Consider the following 25,340-nt stretch of genomic DNA (forward strand, 5'->3'; position numbering starts at 1 on the left):
AAGTTTGGGGAAAAAATGTATAAATTTTTCAATTTTCTCTAAAAGCCAAGAAAAACAAAAGTAAAAGCAATTAAATGAAAGAAGTAAGGTGGTGGTGTCAAACAGGCCTTTAATCCCAGCAATGGGGAGGCAGAGGAAGGTGGAGCTCTGAGAGTTTCAGGTCAACAGGAGTTACACACAGAAACCCTGTCTGGGGTCTGGGACTGGAAGGTAAGAAGTAAAAGCAAATATTTGAGAGGGTCAGTACAAAAGATATAGGAGACACACTATATATCCAGCCTTTTGACATTGCAACACAATGATAGATACTAAGTCCATGCTGGAGAACTAGGCAATGGACTTGCCAAAAACCCTCCAAATTCTCAAATGCTACACGTAGCACTAAGTCTCTGGACCTCCTAACAGCAGAGTACTCTGGGTTTACTTCAAAGTGCCTTGTGTTGTCATCTGGAGGACTGGACCCAGGAACATCTGCTAATACCCAGATCTGGAGATGGCTCCAGTCCCTTGCACATCCAGTGGTGGCATGTTCTGATGTTGCCTACGCACTCCCCATTGTCTCTGCCATACCTGTAACGCCCGGTTCATTATGATACAGATGCTCTGTAACTGGCCATTATATTGTATTGTTTGGACTTATGACAGGAATAAAGGCCTATATATGTTCTGTACGGACCTAGTTTGTCCCTATACTTTTGATCTGTATTTAGTAGGATACAGATTGGGAACCTACTGATACACAGGGTTAGAGGGTTCAGGTATTAGAAAGTAATACAATTTCTGGGAAAGGCAAGACTGTCTTATTCAGTGTTAGCTGTGATGTGGTGAATTCAACTCCAACTGGTTTATAAGAGTTCTTAGAACCATGAGACAGCACCGTGTAAATGTTTGCCTTTACACTGTGGAAATGGGCAGTCAGGACAAGTGAGTGCTATCTAAAATACTGAGAACCAGCTTATCTAGCGTATTTCAGAAGTCAGATGCCATCGAAGGGACACTAACAGAAAAACGGTATTTTATGATAACTCTTAGAGACAAAATTTCTTCACCTACCAACACTTAGACTTTAAACCTATAGGTAACTCCAAGCCTAGTTTTTGGCTTCCTTTCTTCTGTATGTTCTCTCAACCTACCAAGATACTATCTCAAGCAAGCATTAATTTTTAGGAAATCTGTATTAAACACCTGGCGTTTAATTCACCAGCCTGGTTCACCAGACCTGTGACAGGTATAGCATGGCTTTTCGAACTTTTGGATTTTTGTTATTGTTGTTTTGTTGAAGCATAGCAGTACCTAATTCCCTCATGGGAATAATAATTATCCTTTATATAAAGCACTTGAAATTTTTCCAAAGAAAGCTGGAGGACAGAAATTGTCAGTGGAGGCAATGGGAGCATAAATAAGCTCCATTAATGTAATGATCATTTCACAATGTATGTGTAGTTACAAGCATTATCCTGCATAATCTGAACATACACTATTTTTTCTTTTGCTCTAATAGGGATTGAGCACAGAGCTTTATGTATGCTAGGGAAGCCCTCTGACAATGAGCTAACATTCTCAGCCCCATACTTTTTGTTACTCATATGTAAAATTGAAAAAAAACCATATGATGCATTAACTATTGTTTTTAAGAGTGGGAAAGATTGCCAGGCAGTGGTGGTGCAGGCCTTTAATGCCAGCACTCAGAGGCAGAGGCACACAGATCTCTGAGTTCAAGTCCAGCCTGGTCTACAAAGTTCCTTCCAGGATAGCCAAGGATACACAGAGAAATCTAACCAACATCTTTGGGGTCCAGTCCCAAGACTTTCTTTAGGGTTCAAATTGGATACTGCAACAAGCATTTAAGACTTTTTTCTTTGGGTATCTGAAGGCAAATGAACAACTCTCTCACAATGTGTTTTTCTGAATCAGTCTCTTTATTGTTCTGCCTCTATTCTGATTTTTCTTTCCTACTTCTAATTCCTCCTAACTTTTTCCTCCTAGCTATTTTTTTTTGCTTCTTCTTCTCTAGCATAAAAACTCTTCTTCTTGCAGGAGTCTTGAAGCAATAAAAAAATTACAAGAGTTACCTCTCATTGGCCAAAATCACATTCCTAGGGCAAGCGATAGGGAGTTGAGCCATTTCCACAGCAGCACAAGGGTCTATGTTTACAGGAATAAGTCTGTAAGTAAGACCAGACAGAAGGGCACAGTGCCCAGTGACAAACTTTGAGAAATGGGTCTATTGTTAGCAGACTGGCAAGTGAAGAATTGGCAAGCTTTCCTTAGGGTGCTTTGTGTAGCAACCTTGGTTAGACATCTGTGACTCTGACCTTGTGCATAGTTGTAAGGTTTTAAAATTATGATCTCTTTACAAAAATCCTTTAGTCGAGTTTGAACTTGGTCTGAGGTGAAAGTAATCTGATTGTGTGCAGTTAGTCTGAGCAAAAGAACAAGGCAGGCTTTTAAGTGCCCACAGTCCTGGTGGTTCAAATAGGTCTAGCTATGAAGCATGTCTCAACAGATATTCTATACCAAAATTATATATCTAATGGAAAGTCATCTTGCTGACCATCCACAGATATATGTGCCCATAAGATTGAGATGTAATCATGAGATTACATATACACATCACATGAGATTACATACTGCAATGCAGGTATTGGGGAGACACCAAGCTGTTTTAGCAAAAGTGAACAACAGTTTCCAGATTCGATGGTCCTGCAGGCCTTGCCTGGGCAGGATTGACCTCCATCAGGGTCACCCTTCTGGTGGGCTGACATCTGAATTATCAATTGCTGTATGCTGTATATTTCCATGGCTCTGACAGAAACCCTGTCTCAAACAAACAAACAAACAAACACAAAAGAGCTTCTGTTGTCAAACCTGATATTGTTTGCTGAGCAGTTAGTAAGCTGTGTAAATGTCTAACCCTGAAGTGGGTGGTCCAGGAGGCCACACACTGCAGAAGGAGGCAGGGCAGGGAAAACAGAATGGAAAACCCACAGAAAGAGGAGGCCTACTGCTTGGGTACTGGGGAATGTGGCTTTTGTAAGAAGAGGGTGATGTATGTACTACTTCATCTGAAAGTGAGGTGTGCAGAGAGCATCCTTTACCTCTCTCAGTTGATGGAAATTACTGCCCAGTTGTGCTCACTTATAATAATGACACAGACAGCATTTTCTGTTCTTTTTTGGGGAACTGCCTTTGAGTTGGGTACCACATTCCTCACAAGGTTTACTCTTCAGTGGTTAGACCAGGATGGGTGAAAGGAAGGGAATTTATAGACCACCCCTTAGTAGCTTCTCTCCCCTCATGCTTTGGTGGCAGTCTTACTTTCAGTAATGCTCACTGCGGGGAAACTGAAAGGATGGCAGATATCCTGGGGCTCATTCTGTGGGCATTCCAGCAGTGCCACATTTTCCAAATAGAAGCTGGTTGTACAGCCTCTGTTCTCTTCGCAATCTTCCTTCATTCCTTAGAACACCTCTGCATTATGTATAATACCTAACAAAAGCATAAACTCCTCATGAATAACTGTACTACATCACTGTTTTTACAAAGAACAAGGGGAAATATCTATATGTATTCAATACAGATGAATTACTTTCTGAATATTTTTTAATTCAATGTTCATTGTGTCTCAGTTTCAAACTTGTGGATACAGAGGACTGACTATAAGATTGATCTGATTTCTCTTTAATCTCAAAGTCATGTTGACTTACATTCATCAGTAATTATCATTTGGATTTATACAATAGCACCAGTTCCTCAAATCTCCACTGTCTAATAAGGTCAAGAGCTGCAAGGCAAATTTCTATTCTCTAGAATCCCAAGTTGCTCATGTATAGTATTGTTTGTTGTCTTTCTGTCTACAGTCTCTTAAAAACGTCTTCCCTCAGGACAAATGTGTGGGTACTGATAATTTCTATCAAATATGGTGGCCCATTGAAGAAAAGGGAAGAAGGAAGGGAAAAAAAATCTTGGTTCTTAGCCACTGAGAGTCGTGAAGTATGAGAACCTATGCTAAGGCATTTCATGAAACATGAATTCAAATTCTAAGATACACAGTGTTACTAGTCCTAGCCGACACACAGGAAGTTCAGCCACAGAGAGCGAATTAGTTCACTCAGGGTCACAGATATCCAGTGTAGATGGGATTCAAGACTGGTTCTCTGACCTGAGAATGATACATTCACACATCATGATTTATGTTTTTCATCATTTTGGATTCTGGAACTAAAGTAAAGAATCATGAGACAACTTGGCATAATTAAATATTATAGAATGTAAACCAGATGTGCAGAGAAAAACAGCTTCAAGTTGCACATTCGTCTGTTTCCGTGGTGTAAATATTCGGCTCATGGTTGAGTTTAATCCAAGGATGGTTTAGCACTGAGTAAAATTCCTGAACCTTTAAAAATGGTCTCTCTTGCCCACTGACATCAATATCCCAGTTGCTTTAAGTTTCTAGTAGGAGGGAGTCAGAGAAAGGGATATGGAATTTTGGTCTTGAACTTTATGACCTCTTTGCTATATGAACCAAGCCAAAAGAATCACTTAGCATCCCTGCTTCCTTGCCAAAGCACCTCAGAATTTAGGAAGGTCTGTGTGGTGTGAATTAGTCAGTTTGGAAAGTGTAGTATTTCTTCCTAATGTGAAAATTGGGTATCTGCTAATAACTTGAACAAGGTCATTTTAGAAAGAGGCATTCACTTTTAAATTTAATAAAGTTTAATACATAGAATATTCTTCTTTAAAGATTTTTTTTTAGTATGTGTATGTGTGCGCACACATGTGGAGGACAGAAGTGTCACATCTCTTTGGCTGCAGTCATTGGTGGTTGTGAGCCACCTGATGTGAGCCATCCCATCCCACCAGCCTCAAATATGGACTCTATTCTTCTTTCTGTTCTGTGTCTTTCTGTTTGTCTGTTTGTTTGGTTGTTTTGAGACAGGGTTCTCTCTGTAGTCCTGGTTGTCCTGGAACTATCTTTATAGACCAGGCTAGCTGTGAATTCGGAGACCCGCCTACCTCTGCCTCCCAAGTACTGGCATTAAAGTTGTGTGCCACCACGCTGTGACTCTGTTCTGCATCTTCTCAAGGTCTTTCTTGAACATATTTTCTTACCGAATAATCACAGGAACACAGACAATGAGACTCACTCTACAATTTAACCTTGCTGGTTCTTAAGGGAGATATTTAAGACAATTCATATCCTTGGTAATTCTGTGTAGTATAGTGCATGAAGAACATTATTGAAAAATGATCTGTAGACTTTTCAAGACTTCTAGAATGTATGTGGTAGGAAAAAAGTGGAGGAAAAAGCAGAACAAAGAATGGGCAAGGAGCTGCAGAGTGGAAGAGTGAAAAAAACCAGCCACTTCAAGGAGGGAAAGATTTATTGACTTCTGATTTCAGAGGTTGTGAGCCATGATTGCTTTGCCCTGTTTCTTTCTGAGCCTGTGTTGAGGAAGAAGGTCCTGAAGGGATGGTGGAATGGAGCAAAGCTCCTCATATCATGATTTCCAGAATATAGAAGAGGAGGGCACAGATTGCAGCATCAAGGTACTATTAAGTGTGCATCCCTAATGACCCAACATTGTCAACTAGGCTCCACCTCCTTCCTGAAGGTCCTGTCACCCACTAAGGGCACCACAGGATGAAACTAACCCCTCAATATGTAATCTTTCAGGAAACACTTAAGACCCAAAGTACAGTAACCAGTGAGAGTCACACCTTAATTGGTCTACTTTTCTAAAACATAAAAAAAAAACAAAAAATGAACCAATCCACATTTTTTTTTCTGAATAATATTTAAGAGTAACTGGTATTTATTAGCTGCATTTTGGCTTTGATTAACATTCTTTCACTTAGCTTTCATTGCATTCTCTCTCTTCTCTCTCTCTCTCTCTCTCTCTCTCTCTCTCTGTCTCTCTCTCTCTCATGCTGTGGAGCAATCTTTGAACTGCTAATACTGTAAATATGTATTACTCCCATTGGTTAATAAAGAGCTGACTGGCATGAAGCTGAGCAGGAAGAGATTGGGTGGGAGAGTCAGTTTGAGGATGCTGAAGTATGGTGGCACTGTAAGAAGGGACTGCCATGTGGTAGAAGGTAGATTAAAAAACATGGCTTAATTTAAGTGTAAGAGTTAGCTAGCAACAAGCCTGAACATTTGTAATTAATGTTGAGTCTCTGTGTTGGTTGTTTGGGAACTGGCTGGCAGGAAAGAAAAGTCTGCCTACAAATGGCACCCAAATGTCTGGCACCTCCATCCACATAAAACCTGAGAAAGCTTAAAAGAGTTTTAAGCACACAAAAACAGATCCAAATGAGGATTTCTAGTCTTGTGTCTCTCATTCCAGCCATAGTATGGAGATGTGTCTACAAGCAGCTGCCTGTGAGAGGAGCAAACTGCCATCTACCATGCATTAAGCTAAGCTACACCAGTGACAACTGACATAGCAGTTTAACATTCATCTCATGTAATCAAAAACCAATACAGAAGCTCAGTAAAAGCAGATTCAGACAGAAAATAGCCTCTGAAAAGGTTACAGTATGTTTAAAATTATACATAGACTTGGGAAAGAAAAGAGGAAGAGTATATACAATCATTGGCTGGGTGGTGGTTGAGCACACCTTTAATCCCAGCTCTTAGGAGGCAGAGGCAGGCAGATGTCTCCAAGTTTGAGGCAATCCTGGGCTACAGAGTGAGTTCCAGAACAGGCTTCAAAACTACACAGAGAAAGCCTGTCTCAAAAAAAATCAAAATAAATAGATAAATAAATAAATAAAGTCATTAAAAGGAAATAAAGTAATATAAAATAAAGTCATGTAGAGAAGACATAAGTAGTCTGACTACTGTATGTTATTTTGTTGTTTTTAAATTTTTGACTGCTGAGAAAGGAGCCATAGCTGCCAAGAAATACTAGATTATAAAAGCTGCTGGATTAAACCAACCTATATAATTTAAAAATATCTTGACTTCAAAAGGGAAGTCAAAAGATATGTTACTTTGGGGAAGAGATTATGCTTTTATCTCCAAAGGAAATGAAAGGCTGTTGATTCTTTCAAAGTTAAAGATGATTAGGTTTGATTTAGGAAGACCCCCTGAAAATCCTGGCTACAAACATAAAGAAATAAAGCTAGAAGAACTATAAAACATGTGATGTCTATTTTACCTGCTGAAACATAAGACAATCATCTTTGGTTGACTTGTGCACAATGCACAGTCTATACTTGAGTTAATGCAGGTAAAGGTATGTTATCTTTAAAAGTTTAAATATTCTCAGGGCAAGTTGAGCAGACACCAATAAAAGTGGATGACCCAGCATCCAGAACAGCTTCAAGCCTGCTGGTTTACATGATCTAGCCTCACAAACTACTCCAGCTAAGACCTAACAATTATCCTGGTTTTCTCAAGGTTCTGTGGTGTAGGAGGTTCTTCTATATTTATGTTACTTTCATTGGGTGAATAAAGATACTGCCTTGGCCTTTTGATAGAACAGCCCTTAGGTGGGCAGAGTAGACAGAACAGGATGCTGGGAAGAAGGGAAGTGTGGCAGATGCCATGTTTCTCCTGCCCAAGACAGATGCTGGTTAGACTCATGCCAGTAAGCCACAGTTAAGTGGTGAAACACATTAATGGAAATGGGTTAATCAAGATGTGAGAGTTAGCCAATAAGAGACTAGAACTAATGGTCCAGGCATTAATTTAATTATCCAATTTCTGCATGGTTATTTTGGGGGGGCTAAGCTATCTGGGTGGCCAGGATGAAAAACAGGCCTGCTCCTCCTCCTACAGTTCCCCAAAAGATACTAGCAACCACAATCAACAGAAAGAAGACTAGAGTAAAATATCCACATTCCCGAGAGATGGGGTATGGGTGGATTTTGATTATTTAATGGTCTATGGATGTTTGTCATTGTCTAGGGGGTTGATTACAAGTTGTTATTAGTCATAGTCAAAAAATAAAGATAAACAAAAAAGTTAAATCCAAAGATCTCTTTCTAAAGAAAAAAGGGGGATATGATATAGAAATTATGAGATAAAAGGATAGATTATTGAATCTACTTTAATCCAAAAAACAACTGTTAATTTCAAAATATTTTACATTGGTATGGATTTTGGTTTATTTATACAAATTTAAAGTTAATGTTGTTATACTATATGTATGTTTCTAGTCTTGTTTAGGGGTATTATGTTTATGCAGTTCATTAAAAATAGGATATTTGGTTAAGAAATACAAATTAATAGTCAACTATAACAGTCAAACTTTAAGCCATGTTAAGTATGGTTTCAAGGTCATAAATAGATATATTTAGATACATATATGATCTTCAAACACTTCAAGGACCTACAAAATATGGCATTTAATATGTTTAATAACTTACAGCTTTTCATGACAGTGAGACATATCACAGGACATTTGATGTAGGACAGTTCTATATTCTATCAATTATATTTTAAATAAATGCTGATTGGCCAGTAGTCAGACAGAAAGTAAAGGTTGGGCAATGAGAATAGGGGGATGCTGGGAAGGAGGAAGCCCATTCCTCCCAGTCCTGCCCAGATCACCGAAGAAGCAGGATGTGACCTGCCCCACTGAAAAGGTACTGAGCCATGTGGCTAACATAGATAAGAATAATGGGTTAATATAAGCTACAAGAGCTAATAAGAAGCCTGAGCTAATGGGCCAATCAGTTTATAAGTTATGGATACCTCTGTGTGATTTTCTTTGGGACTTGCCGGCTGTGGAAACTGGGCAGGACAGAAACCCCAGCAAGCCTGCTCCTCCTGTTACAGACATTGTCATGTCTTCCAGGATGACAATGGACTAAACCTCTAAAACTGTAAGTCATTCAATTCCTTTATAAGAGTTGTTATGGTCATGGTGTCTTTTCACATCAATAGAAACTCTAACTAAGACAATCACATTCTCAAACTGGAAACATGAATGCCTCTTACCTGTCTTCAGTAACACTCATCCTATAATGTACAATAAGGATAGACAGACAGACTGAAAGCAGTGAGGACACAGAGATGAATGTGCCACAGTCCCAGGATTCCACTGTCAGAGAGCTTACAAGTCACCCAGGAAGACAGAATTGAATAAAAGGTCTCCATGATAGCCCTGCTGAAGAAAAAGGACACAAGGAGCTGTGGAAGGGTGCTTATATGTGGTCAGACTGCCCCCACATCCAGGGACATATGGATATACCACAAATGTTGATTTTCCAAGTTAATTTACATTTTTGTTTATTTATATAGAATTTGAATTACAAAGGTAAAGAGAGACAAGTTTAAAGATTATTTTCATTTTTCCATATTTGTTTTAAATTATAAAATATATAAATGTGTTTGAATTTAAAGTCACAAATTCACATGTGCAAAAAGGAAAGAAAGAAGAGGGAAAGGAAGGAAGGAAAGAGGAAGAAAGGAATAAATAAATAAATAGATAAATACATTAACAAACAACAAAAACCCTTACATGGAGCAGGGTGTGCTAGCCCATGCTATTTGGAAAGCAGAGGCAGGAGGATCAGTTCAAGGACCTTCTCAGCTTATTTTTGAGTTTGATATCAGCCTGGGCTACATTAAACCCTGTCTTTAAAACAACAAAAAGTCAGGTGGTAGTGGTGCATGCCTTTAATCCCAGCACTCAGGAGGCAGGTGTATTTCTGAGTTCGAGGCCAGCCTCATCTACAGAGTGAGTTCCAAGACAGCCAGTACTGTTACATAGAGAAACCCTGACTGAAAATTTTTTTTTAAAAAAGCAGAAAACAAAAACAAATCAGAACAACTCCCCCCACCAAAACCCAAAAAAGACAAAAAAAAAAAAAGCAAAAAAACAAAAAACAAAACCAAAAAAGTACAACCACAGAGAGACTGAGCAGATAGCTCAATTTTCAAATGTGGTTGTTCAAGCTTTTGATCACATGAGGTTTTGTTTAATCACTAGCACCTATGTAAAAGTCAGCCCTGACTGTGATGGGTACCTATAATCTTTGGGCTTGGGGGGAAGAGACAGGAAGACCCCTGGGGCTTGCTGACCAACCAGCCTAGCTGAATCACAGAGCCCCAGAAACAGTAAGAAACTCTGTGTTTAAAAATAAAGCTGAGTTGATTTATGCCTAATTAGAGCCTTCATCTCTGCTTACTAGTGTTCATGGTACTGGAAAGTACTCTGTCTGCATGCTGCTGGAGGAGAAAGGTAAACCCCAACCCAGCTTCAAACCCTGTCATCTACAGCAGCGACTTGTTTACTTGATAGGCTGATGCAATAGTGGCACAACTGTTGTAGGAGTAACAAACCACTCTCTGATTGCATTTAAGGCCTACTCCATGAGATGGAGCCCATGCCCAATACTGTTTGATGGGCCAAGAACTTGAGACTAGAAAAGCTGGGAACCTAGGGGAAAACAAATACTCTTTCTTTTCTTAAAGGAATGTAGCAAAATGATTGCTAATGACATTCTGCTACACCCATAGGTCATTGCCTCACTCAACTATCACTAGAGAAGCTTCCTCCTGTAATAGATGGGAACTAATAGAGACCTACAACTGAACACTGTGCAGAGGGTGACAGAAAGGTCTTGGAACATTCAGTCTTAAACATCCCATTCAGGGATGTTCCCCTCAAATCCCTCTCCTCTGGATCAGAGAACTCTTCAGAGAAAAAAAAAGGCCAAAAGATTCTAAGAGTCTTTAGAGCAGGTAGACGACACCAAGAAAACAAATAAGGCCTTCTAGACACAGCAGGACTGATGTACATATGAACTCACAGAGACTACAGTATGTGCAGGGCCTACAGAGATCCAAGCCAGATGGGGTCCCAGCACTGAGAGCGAGAAGTGGACCTGCGTTGGCATCTCTAACCAGAAACTATTTGTCATTGACAATCACTTGCAAAGGGAAACACTGATTTTCTCCAAAGGTATTGCTCCCTGCTCACTGGGTATGCAGTCCACATTTAAGGGCAGGAACCATACCCTACAATAGAAGGCCAACACAAAACGAACTCAGTGATATTTCTAGAGACTTATTTGTCTCCTACTGCTTTCTTTGGGCATTTTTTTTAAATCTTATTGGTCTTTTGCTTGTATCCTATGGTTTCTGACTTTGTGGTGTTTTGTGTCTGTGTGTGTGTTCTTATTCTCTTTTGTCTTCTTTTCTTTTTTGGTCTGTTTTCCAAATAGAGTGAAAGAAGGCATGGAGTTTGGTGAGTGAGGAGGTGGGGGGAATTTGGGAGAAGAAGAGGGAATCGGAATACACTATATGAAAAATTTATTTTCAAAACAAATTCAAAGGAAAAAGCAAAAACAAAAATGAAAATAAGAGGGAGACACTGGATATCCTCCTCCGATTTTCACACATACACACACACACACACACACACACACACGCACACCTGTACACATGTACATGCACACACATGCGCGCGTGCACGCGCGCGCGCACACACACACACATACACACACATGGAAAACAACAATGATGCCAAACCATCAACTGAGTATGCAGTAGAGCTAGTTAGAGGGAAGATCTGTGAAAATAACAGTACTTGGGTCATTGTGAGGTAGGCAGGGCCTACGGGGGGAAAAAAATCACAAAGTAGGGTCACAGGCCCTCAGAAAAGGTCAGAGCCATTTGTGTGACAGCTGCCACAAGGACTCACACTGCCCACCACCCTCCTTGATGTTTGCTTCAGGTCCAGTCTTCCCTACAGCCACCAGCAGATCAGGACCTCAGGCACAAAAGTTTCCACAGGATAAATCAGGAGCAGTCCCCTCACTAACAGGACCCTGAGCGTCTCAGTTACGATTTCTACCCAAAGAGCTGATGCTTGGTTAGATTCCACCATCTGGGACCCCCACCCTCAATGGAAGCTGAATTTTCTTTTCAAAATGGCAAGCGCTTCTGAGGGCAAGTCACCCAACACTCATTGATTTGAGTCATGAAGGGTTTGCTCCCTGCTAGCAAGCTACCTTTTGGTGGTCTGCTTGTTTGTTTTAAGACGTGTCTCATTATAGCTTAAGGTCAAGTTCATTATTCAAATTTGTTATATAGCTGAGAATGAACTTGAACTTTTGGTCGTCCTGAGTGCCGGGGGTACAGGTATGCATCATCAGGCTTGTTTTCTATGGGATCCAGGGATCAAACCCAGGGCTTAGCTCATGTACGGCAATTGCTCTATCAATGAAGGTCGCAAGGCTCATCTAAAAGGCCGTTCTGTTCTAGTAATGTGAACCAAAAAGAGCAGCCTAGTCTAGTTTCGGCTCTCTCCAGGTAGCACTTCTCAGCATGTCGCCAGTAAACTGTAAAAGTAGGATCAGTCCCTTGTCTAGATGCCATTTAATGCTATAACTATATGGAGAATGTTTGTGCATATAGTTTTGACTTCTCTGTCCACTGTCGGAAAGCATTTTCTTTGGAGTGAGATTCTTATCTCAAGAAGCAAACAGAAAACTGAAATTTGTAAGTGAGAAGTGGAGAAGAGATCACACACACACAAAAAACCCTTGCAAAACAAAGAACATGCACTTGTCCATGGGGCAATCACCTGTATGCTCTTCCTATAATGGGTATATACCATTCTGCCCAGCATCCCAGTGCCTGACCAGGGAGTAGCTGCTCCTGGGTTGTACTATAGAGAAAACAGCCCACTCGGAGCGCTTCTAACTGATGAGGGCAGGAAGCCTCTTTAGAGGCTATGCCCTTAGAGGATGGTGCTATGCAGATTCTGCTATTGTTATTCTTTTAGCTCAAATTTATAATTGACTTTCTGTTAAACATTGCAGCAAGTTAAATTAATTCAGTATGATTACAGCCGTTAAACAAATGCCCGGTAATGACTGCTTTCTTATTTTAGCAGGTTCCTCAAACCCCCGGGGAAATACCATATAAAGCTTTTTGCTCCGTTGTCACATTAACTCACACCCAAGTTTCACAACAGAGAGCATGTACCCTACTTCATAGTGATGGCCATGACTTAGGGTTTCTGCTGGACTAATTTACTTGGAGTTATCTCGATTGCATGTTGTACCAAGTACAATTTACAAATTCATCATTGCACACATGTTAGAAATTCACAATTTCTACCTGAATTAAGGAGAGGAGGGAAGGGAAAGGAAGGAAGGGGGAGGAGGGGAAGGAAGAAGAGTGTTTAAAACCAAAACATGAGCAAGAATTCTTCCATAGACACTTCAAGGAATTTAAGCAGCTTGGGCAGTGATGGTTTTTAGTCCATTTCTGCATGCAACAGTCAGTTCAAGAATGATCTGTCAACTCAGCAAGCAGGACGCAAACAATTCATTCAGTCTCGAGTTAAAACGGAAGCCACGAAAATGTATCCAAGAAAGGACTGCCAGGTAGACAGGCGTAGCCTGCAGTCCTGCAACCACCGTTAGCGTCCTGGGTCATTTGCCTGGTGCCACCTTAGGAACTGTCCTGATTCTGTACAGGACATTGAACGATAACAGCCCACAGGTCAGCTGACTGCTGTGTCATACGGCATTCCTGCAGATGCCAGCTCCTGCTCCTGCAGATTGCCAGGCGAGACGCGGCAAAGCAGAGGCAGACAGCTAGGCACCAAAGCAGCCGAGTTTTAAACTTTGATTTTCCTGCTGCTGCTTAGAGCCTCACACATGAAGAGCATTACCTTTGTGTAGCCAGGAGCCGAGATGCAGTCTGAATGGGCACGGTGGCTTCTGATGTGGCAGCATGAATTCTCAGCTGGGCAGGTACTGCTCGGAGCTTGTTACCCAAACTGTCTCTGGTGGAGCTCAGCTGCTTTTCCACCTCGGATGTGGGGCGGGGGTGGGGGGTGGGGGTTGCTTCTTGTGCCATGCTGTTGTATCTGCAGGAGACAATGCTTGGCATGATTTGTCTGACTCAGGCCTGGGTAACTCACCACACTGGCACTATGGGACGCCCCAGCTCCCATTTAAGGCTGGTCACGGGACTAGCGTAACCCCCCACTCCACAGTTAAATCATGCTTTAAAGGAGAAACCAGACTCATTGGCCTAACTCAATCCCAGTTCTTTCTGGATGCAGGACTGCTGTTGCCTAGCAGGGACACAACCAGCCATCAAGTGGAGAATGGCTGGGACTGCTGTCTGTGTGCAGGGGAAGCCTGGAAGAGTGGCAGTCTCGTTTCCGTCATCTGATGACTTACGTTCCTAACTAATTGTGCTTGCTAAGCACACAGTGGTCTGAATTAGTCTCTCTGCCTTGCAGCCCCCATCAAGCTGGGCTGCAAATCAGGGTGCCAGGAAGCCTACATTAGTCTGGGCTCCCTCCCGCGTAGTGCTATGCTAGCTACTAGGATGGGTCACTCTGACGACAAAGAAAGGTGCTTGACTTCTCTTGGGAGGCATGAAGTAACATAATTCTTGTTCGAATTGATCTGTCTCTTTGTCTTTCTCTCTCCCCCCTCTCTCTCTCTCTCTCGTGTGTGTGTGTGTGTGTGTGTGTGTGTGTGTGTGTGTGTGTGTGTGTAAAATTCATCAAATCAAAGAACCTAAGAGATATCATTGTGGACGTGGTTTTTAATGATTTGGGTGGGGAGAGAAAGAAAAAGAAAAATGACAGCCTGTGGAGACAGCGATTTGAGAAAGCAGCACACTGAGGTTATTGCCAATTTGAAACACTGGGTTTGTGAATCCAAGCCCTAAGGGAGTAGCTGGGTAACTGAGGAAGAGATCGTAGATAAAGAAATAAAAATGACAAGCGTAATGGAGGCTCCGTGAAGGGGCTGTCGGAGCGTCAGTTCACGGATGGCAATCTCGCCAAGCAGAGACTGAATAATTCATAGACAGAAACTACCCTGCCTTCACCTTCCCATTTAAACCGGGCATGAGCTGAATCCCTAATAAATTTCCAAGATAAAGTAAAATGCCAATTTGAATCTGAAGAGCTGTTAAAAGCAGATGTCGCATCCCCGAGTCTTTTGGTGTCTTTTCACAGGGAGGCTCTGAGGACGGCACTTCATCAGGAAGCACCATCACCGGGGAGAATGACTGTGATTACTATAGCAACAATAGAACGCCGTCGGATGGTCTCTAATTTACCTAATTTGCTAAGACTGACTGGCTTAAACACCCATTGTGTGTTGCCATGCCCGGTCCACAGATCTATCTCGAGACAGAACAAAAGTGGTGTGGTGTGTGAGCTACCTTGATTCGCACAGCCTAGGGAAGAGCATTTTCCTAAGTTACAATGTCTCTGTCATCTGCTTTTCTTTCTTTCTTTGCCTTTTTTTCCCTCTAATGGTGAGCCCTAAGTGCTTTTTGAGGAGAAATGGCGAGCCTGTCTTTGCTACAAAACAGCACTGACTTGCTAATTTATACACTTTAAAAAAAATTTAAAATATACAAGCATGTGTCTATTTGAGGGGACGAGAGATTCAGTGGAGAAAGGTTTAACAAGCCAACTGGGATGATGTGTGTGTGTGTGTGTGTGTGTGTGTGTGTGTGTGCGTGTGTGTGTGCGTGCACACGTGCATATGCTCCTGCATGTGCATGTCTCTCTCTCTCTCTCTCTCTCTGTGTGTGTGTGTGTGTGTGTGTGTGGTGTGTGTATGTGTATGAGTGAGTGAGTGTTTCCTCCATATGAAATTCTTTCCCAGGATTTGTGATCCCTGTGGTATTTAAGAACCTCTCCGTTTGCAGATCTCAGGTAACACAGCCAGCAGTCACTGCATGAAGCTCTTCCAGAAGGGCTGTGTGCCTCCTTCCACGATGTATCCAGGTTTTTCGGCTGCGTGGCTGGGTTTGTGCCTGCTCGGTGGACAGAGTCTGTGCTAAAGAGAACTTTTTGTCTGGCAGACTGTACCATTCATCTCGGGGTGATTGTGCCATTCTGAGGAGGTGGCACGGACTATCCATCCTCCCTGGGGAACAGCGGAAGCGTTTAACAGACATGGGGGCTTCTGAAATTGTCCTTCTAATAGCGTGGAGACAGCACGTGACTCATGCCAACCAGCAACACCTTTGCGTTTGACTATTTCAGGCAGGGACCGGAGGTATGTATGACAGCCATTTGAGAAGGTCCCAAATCTCTCACTTAAAATTTGGGGATTTTGCTCGAGACTCAGCCTTGATGCATTGTTTCGTAATTCATTCACCTGGTTTACCCCCTTCTGTATGTGCCCCTACCTGCCCTGCTCTTGTAATAAGGTAAGTTGTGTTTCTAGTCATTTATATAACAAGCATAGATGCTCCTTATCATTTGACGTTAGTGGGGACGTGCTTTTGATGTTGTCTTTTCCTCCCGTTTTGTTCTCACTACGCTGGGGCAAACTCCTAAGTTTCTATTTCTCTGTTTTCTGAGCACAAGTGAAAACAAGGCATTTTGAAGCATGACTTAAATATTGTGTTTTGTTTTGTTGTTTTTCTGGCTGAGGACATTCAAGGCTCCAACCGCGTTTAAAGGAATGGGGGAAACAGTTTTGCTCAGTGAACACTTTGCTTAAAGGCGCCAAGCAGTTCGCTGGCCATCACCTCTGTTAGCACATTACTGTTTTCAGGGTGTCTACTTTTCCAGCCTTGGCCCCACTATTGTCACTGCTCCAGAAAGAGGCTCTGCTGTGAGTGACAGGAGAGGCTGTGCGTGTCCATACAGCACCCATGCCAGCACTTCCTGCCCCTTTCTGTGATAAAAATACAGGTTTGCTTTTCAGCAAAGGATTTAACTTCTGACACCTTAAATTGTTTTGAAAGCCAGAGCTTGAGGAGGAGAATCATTGAGTGAGCCAGCTGGTTTTTCTGTCCAATATTTAAGCAATAAAAGTATCTTCAGGTTATCTGAGAATAAATGGAATTCAGGCTCTGTAATGTGGGAAGACTCATCAACACTAATTTTAGGTATTGGGTAAGAATAGCAAGTTAGGCGGCTTATTTTCTTTTTTTAATGATGAACGGATATAGATATCATAGTCTTAGAAGATGAGGGTGTGTTTGGTTTCTTCTGACTGTAGGTACAAGAATATTGGTGTTTTGTATAGAATCTCTGTAAGACTCCTTCCAGTGTGCCAGTGCTGGCCAACATGACGCTTCCCTTGGCTTCGCCTCTCGGGATGCGGGGCTGCAGAGCCACCCAGTTTTAGAAACCATTCTTTCTTTAAACTCAAATTTGCTTCACAAACTTTGTTTTTTGAAACGTAAGTACTTTAGGTAATTTTTAATCCACTCATTGACAATTTTTCACTCTTAATAGATACTCCTCCTTTGCCCTAGATGTAGATGACCCAGCGAGGGAGAGGACGAGGGCAGCTTTTATAGCTGCAGATAACTGAAGTCAAGAGTCTCTGTGAAAATATGTGGGTGGAACCTAGGACAAGAACTAGCTCTACTGTATAGTCTAGCTTTTGTTTAGATTTTAAAAAATATGGTTGTGATTGTGTATATATATGTGTATATATGTGTGTAGTGTGTGTGTATGTGTGTGTGTGTGTGTGAGCATAAAACAGGTACCAATGGTGCCTTGTCTGCATGCTCCTAACTTGGCAACACTCCAGAGAGTAAACTACAGTTAGAAAGAATGATTGAAAGCTTAAATCAGTTCCTCAGAAACCTATTTATAAAACTCACAGAAACAGAATGATTCCCACTTTAAGACAGAACGTATAAATTTTGTCACTTGCTAATTAGTTATGTTGGACATCTTTTCTTGAGTGTATTTTACATTCCTTCTCACTTTTAAAGTCCAGCTTGGAGCAGAAACCCAACCTGAAGTAACTGAAATTCCTCACAGAGAATATATTAACCTTCACTGAACATCTGTGAGCTACTTAGCAAAGCTATGGTGAATGTATTTCACAGATAATCAAATTGGATATTCATCATCAAGTCTCATGGCTGGATTTTTCCAATTGAATTGTTTTTTCACAAGAACAACAGTATAGTATATTTCCCTGATTTTTAAGTGGATAGTAGTGAAAAGTGCCTTTGCCAAATATGCATTTTTGTGTGATTTTAGTCTTGTAGTGAGAAAAAGACAGGCAAAAATAAGAAGCAGGTAGAGACAACTCTTTCATCTTCTGGGGAATTATTTTAGGCTATGGTAAGATCAAAAGAGGTTGGTATCTTAACATACAAAGTTAAAATTATTTGGAGGCATGTATGTCTATGTGTAGACATGTATATGTAAGTACAGGTACTCTCAGCGGTCAAAGAGTGCATTTCTTTGAGTCTAACTCCCCTGAACTGGAGTTACAGACCGTTGTGTGGTACCTGCTTTGTGCTGAAAACTGCATTTAGATCCTCAGCAAGAGGAATATGTTGCTGACTGAACTGTCTCTCCAGGTCCAAGGCTATTGTCTTGTATCTGCAGAGTGATTTTTCTTTTAACATGACTTGTTTTCTATAGTAAGATTTTTCAGGAATTGTATTATTGGAAATTTCAAGTGTGTCAAAGAGCACAAGAGTGTGGACAGTCGTGCGCACACCAACCACCCAACTCTATAAGTATTCTTTCTGGTTCTCACTCTGTATACAGCTATGTACACATCCACCCTCTAGCCACCCATCAGTCTCTGTTTTTAGATGCATTTCTAAGTAAATCGCAGACATCCACACACTCCATCCCTAAGGATATGCGTGCTGAAATGTTTAGCTAGATTCCAAGTTTCCAGGACTCTCCTTTAAGCATATTTTGAGCAGGACTGAGAGGTTTTGAAAAGAAAGCGCCCTCCTGTTTTCATGTGGCACCAAGTATCTCCATACTCTATCAAGAGTGTCTAGTGTAACCTTCAGGAGCCTGTGTTTTAAAACTGGAGGGCAAAAATCCCTGACTTTACGATAAAGGGAAACTAGTTAAAGGAGAATCATGCGTGTGGGCCTTTCTCCAGCCTCGGTCTCCATTCCCAGGCCAGACTTCACCCACTGAGGATTACTGGCAGTCATGGGATCACTGGTAATGCAACACCATCTCACTCCCGTGCTGGGTGGAAGAGGTGGAAGGCACACGTGAGCGGTTTCCAAGGCTGTTTGTGCTCCTGGGCCAGACTTCACTCCTCTTTCCCACAGGTTCACGGGAAGGAACCCATGGCCTCTTGAGCCATCAGCAGCTGGCCTGCTTGAACTCTTTGGTTGCTCCTCTTCCTCTCCACTGTCTCCACCTCTACCCTTTCCGCCTTCTCCCAACTGTTTCCCCTCCAGATATAAGGGAACAAATTTCCTTACTTTCCCCTAAAGTCATTTCTGGTTCATGAATTTCGTAACAATGGTTACAGGAGACTAAAATGACAGGTTAAAGAATCACATGACCTCTTAAAGGGATTAATTAGTTTTTCTTGATCTTAATTAGAATGTAAATGATTGAGGATTGTCCTGTCATTACTCATTCATGAAGTCACTCCTCCCTCACTTGAAGGGGCACCATACTACTCTCTAAGACCTGTGTCAACGCAGGCCCTAAAAAGAAACTTTTCCTGAGCTCCCCACATCTGCCAAGTTTCCTAGGTGCCAGCATCTTTCACTAGCAGTGGCCCAAAGCATTCCCATCAGGAGCAACAATGGGGCTGGAAGTTATGTACAATCTGCTGAACAATCTGGTCTGGACTGTTATGTGTAAGGTAGAGTCTTGATGTGATTCTTGCCTGCAAAAGAGTGTATTTGTGAGAGTTAATTTGTATCAATAGCCTGCTGACTTACAGTATGACCCCTGCACCTGTACTCGCCTCCACTTGGGTCTTACAAACCCTGGCCTACAGCACAACCACAAGAAACCTTTGGAGATTCCCCGAGAAGCCAGTTGGTGTGTAGCCGTCTTTGTGGGTCACTAATTTTTTTACTGTTAAAAGACAGGGAAGAAAAAACATCTAGAAAGTCCATTTGATAGTTGAAGTTCGTAGTCTATATAGTTTTTAAAAGTTATAAAATACTAAAATATGAATGTTCATGCTTGTTCTAATTAATTAAAATAATTAATGACCTCTTTCATTCTTCCTTCCATCCTTTCTTTCTCCTTCCTTCCTTCCTTCCATCCATCCATCCTTCCTTCCTTCCTTTCTTTTTTTCTATTAATGAATCAAAAAGGCAGACTGGGTTTTGCACTTTTGCAGCCCCCAGTCCAGCACCTGATGAACTGGAAGGACTATGGTTGCCATCACCACACTGAAGAGGAAGCTCGGGAGTCAGTGTTTTGAGCTATCTAATAAGACAATCTCTCTTACCCACTACTGGATAATATCCGGCATGAAACATTGAACATGGAAGATGAAAGGGTAAGTAAGGAATACTCCATGGAAGAACAGTCACTCCTTCATAAAATACTACTTAGAGGAATTTCCTCAATTGGTTTTTCAGAAGAAAATCCCAGGGATTTAGGAAATACAGGAAAGAGATATGCCTAAGGCTATGAAAGCATTTCACATTCACAAAGTTATACGTATGTGCTGCTAACGTAGGGGGACATAGGTACCACAAGGACTGACGTAATGGAACCTGAAGCCAGACAACCTGGATCTGAATTCTGACTCCTGCTTCTTATCTTTATGACTGCCTGTGGTTTGGATGTGCTTTGTCATATTCAGAAGCATAAATTGAAACTTGGTGTTGGAGAGATTGTGCCTTTCTTGGAAGACTAGATTAGTGCTCACAGGAGAGGCTTAGGTGGGTGGTGACAGAGCAAAGTGGCAGCTTTGCCTCTGCCATCTCCTCCGTACACATTGTGAGGTCCTGGCGTGATACCGAGTGCATGCTAGCACACTGCTTTGAGATTTCCAGAACCATGGGCCAAATACACCGCATTTCCTCAAGCATTGCTCAACTCAGGTAGTCTGCACAGCAATAGAAAGACTAACCAAATGCGGGAGGAGCCCTCCGTGCCTTACAGGGTGCCAATCACAGGGTCTTCCTCACAGGGAAGTAAGTTAATATTTGTGAAGCAAAAGAGCATGCCCAGCAGGCGGTGGGTTTAAATGACAAAACTAAAAGGTGGAGAAACTAAAGTCCAGAGAGGTTAATGACTAGTTCCCAAACACACAGCAAATCCATAAAATGTCTGGGATGTGGCAAAGGCGTTCAAACCTGAGGCCTGGTTCAGAAAATTGCACATTGCCCAAGAGCTGATTTTGATCAAAACACAGGTTTGTATAATTTGCTGCTTCTCCTTCGGGCAGTGGTGGCACACGCCTTTAATCCCAGCACTCGGGAGACCGGGGCAGGCGGATCTCTGTGAGTTCGAGGCCAGCCTGGTCTACAGAAGCTAGTTTCAGAACAGGCTCCAAAACTACAGAGAAACCCTGTCTCAAAAAAATCACAGGAAAAAAAAAAGAAAAAAGAAAAAGAAATTGTTGCTTCTCTACAAGAACTTTAGGAAATCACCTGGTGCAGGATCCTGGTAAACACTGCCGTTTTTCACTACACCTTCTGTATTCTGCATTCTTCCTCCCGATGTTGTGATTTCACAGGCTTTTCAAGTTCGTTATTTAAAATTTATTTCTATTTTAGTTATGTCTCTGTGTCTGTGAGTTTATGAGTGTGAGAGTTGGTGCCTGAGACAGGCAGAGACTTCAAGTCTCCCTGGAGCTGAAACTATATGAAGTTGTGAGCTGCCCAGCGCTGGCACTGGGAATGGCTTCTAACCACTGGTCAGACTCTCTAACCCTCAGTTCATTTCTAAGTTCCCACCCAGCAAGTCTGTGGAGACAGGCCACAGTTATTATTTTTCTTGTGTGTTAACCGTGCTGGAGAAAGGACAAGTGATATACAATTACATACATGCACACACAAACACACAGCACACACATAAACTTATGCTCACAGATGCACTCACATATGCATACATACGTACACATGCACCTATGTGGATGCACACAGATACAAATATCCTTGTAGTGGGCCAAGGGATAGCATGATAAACTAAGAGAACTGTAAGAAGAAATGAGGAAAATATCCAATAACATAAGAGAGAACGTAACCCCAACCACAGTCCCCCTGCTTCTAAGACAAGCATGGAGTCTATTTTTAAATTTTACACATTGAAGTAAACTCTGAGATAGATATTACAGCACACACTCCTGCTTTGTAGATGACCTAAATGTTAGCATATCAAGGGTATGTGCTAGGGATATTCCTCGGTCATAGAGTGCTTACCTTGCATGCATAAGGCCCTAGGTTCAATCCCTAGCACTGCCAAGCTCCCACTCCAAATCCAAGAAGTGTGTAACAGGTCTTTTGGAGCTAGTGAAATGGCACATAAAGGTACTTGCTACACTGCCTTAGAAACCCTGAATTTGATTCCTGGGACCCAAAGAAATGTGGAAGAAAAGTGAAAGCAGTTTCACAAAACTATTCTGACCTCCATGTGCATGTGTGTGGCACACACTACGTAAGTAAATAAAAGTAATGTATATATAAAGTGGGCCTGGCGAGACGGTTCATCATGTACAGGCATTTGCGCTCAGTTTGATAAACCGAGTTGGAGTCTTAGGGCCCACCAAGTGGTTGTTTTCTTTTTTTTTAAAAAAAAAAAATTTATTTATTTATTTATTTATTTATTATGTATACAATATTCTGTCTGTGTTTATGCCTGCAGGCCAGAAGAGGGTACCAGACCTCATTACAGATGGTTGTGAGCCATGTAGTTGCTGGGAATTGAACTCAGGAACTTTGGAAGAGCAGGCAATGCTCTTAACCTCTGAGCTATCTCTCCAGCCCCAAGTGGTTGTTTTCTTGCCCAGTTTTAGGGTTTGACCTGGCTGGGATGGTGAGAGAACGAAGAGAAGACAAACACACAGACAGAAAATAAGGGCCCGGGTGGACCGGACTCTCTGCCGGAGAAGTCGCAGCACCCTGGAAGCTCAATGTATTTATGATATGCAGCTGAACAGGGCACTATTGCATGCAACTGAGCAAGGAGGTGGGGTCTGAGGCACTGTGGTTCTAGGCATGGCTGCGTCCTTGTCAAACAAGACAGACTGCTCAGGGCTTCACTCACTCCCTACGACAGTGGAAGGAAGGAAGTGACTTTTAAAACTTGTTCCCTGATCTCCACGCATCCAACATGGCACACACTCCGATCTGAGCAAACAAAGACTACATGTCTTTAAAAGCTGGGAGAAACGCCTTTTGAATAAAGGGTATGCCTCCTAAGCTCCAAAACAGTTTTTTAAATGGGGGTATATTACTCCAGTGTCTAATCCCTGTAGTAGGACATTTTCTCTAGTGCTCCTTATCATACATGCAATCAGATGACTTATTAGAACATTGCTGTTAAACACTGAGAATATTTTGAGACTAAATGGCCTCATTTATAGGCTGTAGTTTCATGTTAAAACTACAGATGTCTTTCTTCCCCCTTCTTTCCTAGGGCCTCAGTGAAACTTTAGATCCGCAGCCCGCATGTCCTGGACCCAGAGAAAATGCAACAGACTCTTGCTATCCAAAGCATGTTCCTGGGAGAGCAAGTGATGGGAAGCACAGCCTAGAGGAAGCCACAGGCAGGACAGAGATGATGGAGGCTTGGCGCTTGCAGAGAGTCCATGAAGTTCAGAGATAGGGAACTTGGGTCTGGTTCCTCACAAGGCTGGGATGGCAGAACTTTGGTTGGGAGACTGAGGATGCCTGGTGAAGACCCTGCACTCTTGTGGATCAAGCAGGTGTGAGATGAGCAGAGGGGATGACGGTGACCATAAGTGCATAAACACCAAGTGGGCGCCATCTTACCTAAATCTGTATATGGACTGCTTTCCACAACTCTGAGTAGAGGAAGAAAACTCATAAAGAGAAAGAGCAACAAAAGACTGGGCACCAAACCTACACCTACTCATTCCCTTAGGATATATTCGTGCAAACAAAATGAACTTAAGATTCCAAACAACTTAAGGCTTTCTGTGTGCAACATTCTGTCTATTTGTATTTTTCACATCTATGCTACATCTATTTATCTCTGACAAAATGTTATTAGAGAAAGGCAGGAGAGCTGAATTAACCAAGCTAATTGATCATTAAGTATAATCGTCCATTAAGTACAAATTTCCATTTATAATCTATTTCATCCCGGAGGATTTCAATTATTAGATTGCTTTATTGATATGCCGAGGAGGTAATCATTAAGTGTGTAAACAAACAATATAAATTTCCACATGAGAAAGAGAAGACTATTGATATTCCTGCATATTGTCAGGAAATCATCTAGAAGGGTGAAGACAGGCATGAGACTAAAGAGAGGTGAGTCTCATCTCAAAACCCATCTGCTACCTCTTGGCATCTTCTCAATGGTTTCAGGACATGACCCATGCTGTGCTCAAAGGTTCAGCCGTGTGTCCTCGGAAAAGTAACTTAACTCCGGTGATTCTCTAATTTCTCTTTCATAAGCAACAGGTAATGCAGAGACTCATCCCAAAGGGTTTCTGGCAGAAATAAAAGAATTAAACTTGGAACCTTCTAGAAACATTCTTGGTGCTCCATGAGCCAGTGAACATCTTCAGGAGCACGGAGTGCAGTGTCCAGCCTCTGGCCTCACTCTCCAGCACCCCTCTCCCTGTCCTCTCAGCACAGGCAGGCTGTAGATGACATGAGGGTCCTGTCAACTCTCAGCTCCCATGGTCTTATTTTTCCTGCCTTCTCAGACTTCTTTTCTGTCTGGAATGAGGGCCCCTTGCCTTTCTTGCTGAATGCTTCTCCTGGAGAAAGAATAAGGATTGCTAATTCCCGCTTCTGTCTATTCCTTGTCTTGTCAGACCAGCATTGGTAAGAAGATAATGGCCTTCTTTGCAAAACCCTTCAGTCTGAGCTGGACACAGCTCAGGGCCCTGTGTGATAATTAGCAGAGTATCTTAGTGGTCCAGCATAAGAAAAAATCCCCAAGGTCAGGCAGCATGCACATTTATCATATTTGTTGGTCCCTGCCCACTGTGGCCATCTTAGGTACCCAATAATGGTTTCTGTCTGCTCTGTCTGGTTTCTCAGCACTGGGGATCACACCCAGGGATGTTACATGACAGACAAGCACTCACCACTGAGCTACCAGCCCAGACTCAACCATCATCTCCTGAACAACTTCATTTGCCATCATAATGTGGAGTCAAGAGACAGGACACTGGTGTGGGAGAATTGTCTGTATTCTGTCAATCATATTTTAATAAAACACTGATTGGCCAGGCAGGCAGTATAGGTGGGAAAGCCATACAGGAAGTAGGGGTGGAGCAAGGAGACTGGGAGTATTCTGGGACACAGGAAGCTCCCTCCGCAGTTCTGCCCAGACCACCGGAGAGGAAAGATGTAAGCTGCCCCGCTGGAAAAGGTACTGAATCATGTGCTAACGTAGATAAGGATAATGGGGTAACATAAGTTATAAGAGCTAATAAGTAGCCTGACCTAATGGGCCAATCAGTTTATAACCTTA

The 25,340-nt window shown here is 42.1% G+C and overlaps 2 long non-coding RNA genes across 3 annotated transcripts in view; one reads left to right on the forward strand and one right to left on the reverse strand.

Annotated features, from left to right (window-relative positions):
* Window positions 1–13,776, reverse strand: part of LOC148119860 (uncharacterized) — a 27,150-nt gene extending 13,374 nt beyond the window's left edge. Inside the window, exon 1 of the long non-coding RNA XR_015734874.1 lies at window positions 13,647–13,776. This is a non-coding gene — a long non-coding RNA (uncharacterized LOC148119860). The remainder of the gene's footprint in view (window positions 1–13,646) is intronic.
* LOC125396313 (uncharacterized) lies at window positions 13,586–25,340 on the forward strand. 2 transcript variants are annotated; one of them, XR_015005105.2, is made up of 5 exons: window positions 13,586–13,728; window positions 14,506–15,259; window positions 15,659–16,011; window positions 20,027–20,214; window positions 23,304–25,340. It is a non-coding gene; the product is annotated as an uncharacterized LOC125396313 (long non-coding RNA). The 2 variants fall into 2 exon arrangements; XR_007230773.3 differs by having other exon boundaries at window positions 14,506–14,617.

Source organism: Myodes glareolus, chromosome 14 (genome assembly GCF_982192425.1).
Source record: "Myodes glareolus chromosome 14, mMyoGla1.1, whole genome shotgun sequence".
In the NCBI taxonomy this organism is placed as follows: Eukaryota; Metazoa; Chordata; class Mammalia; order Rodentia; family Cricetidae; genus Myodes; species Myodes glareolus.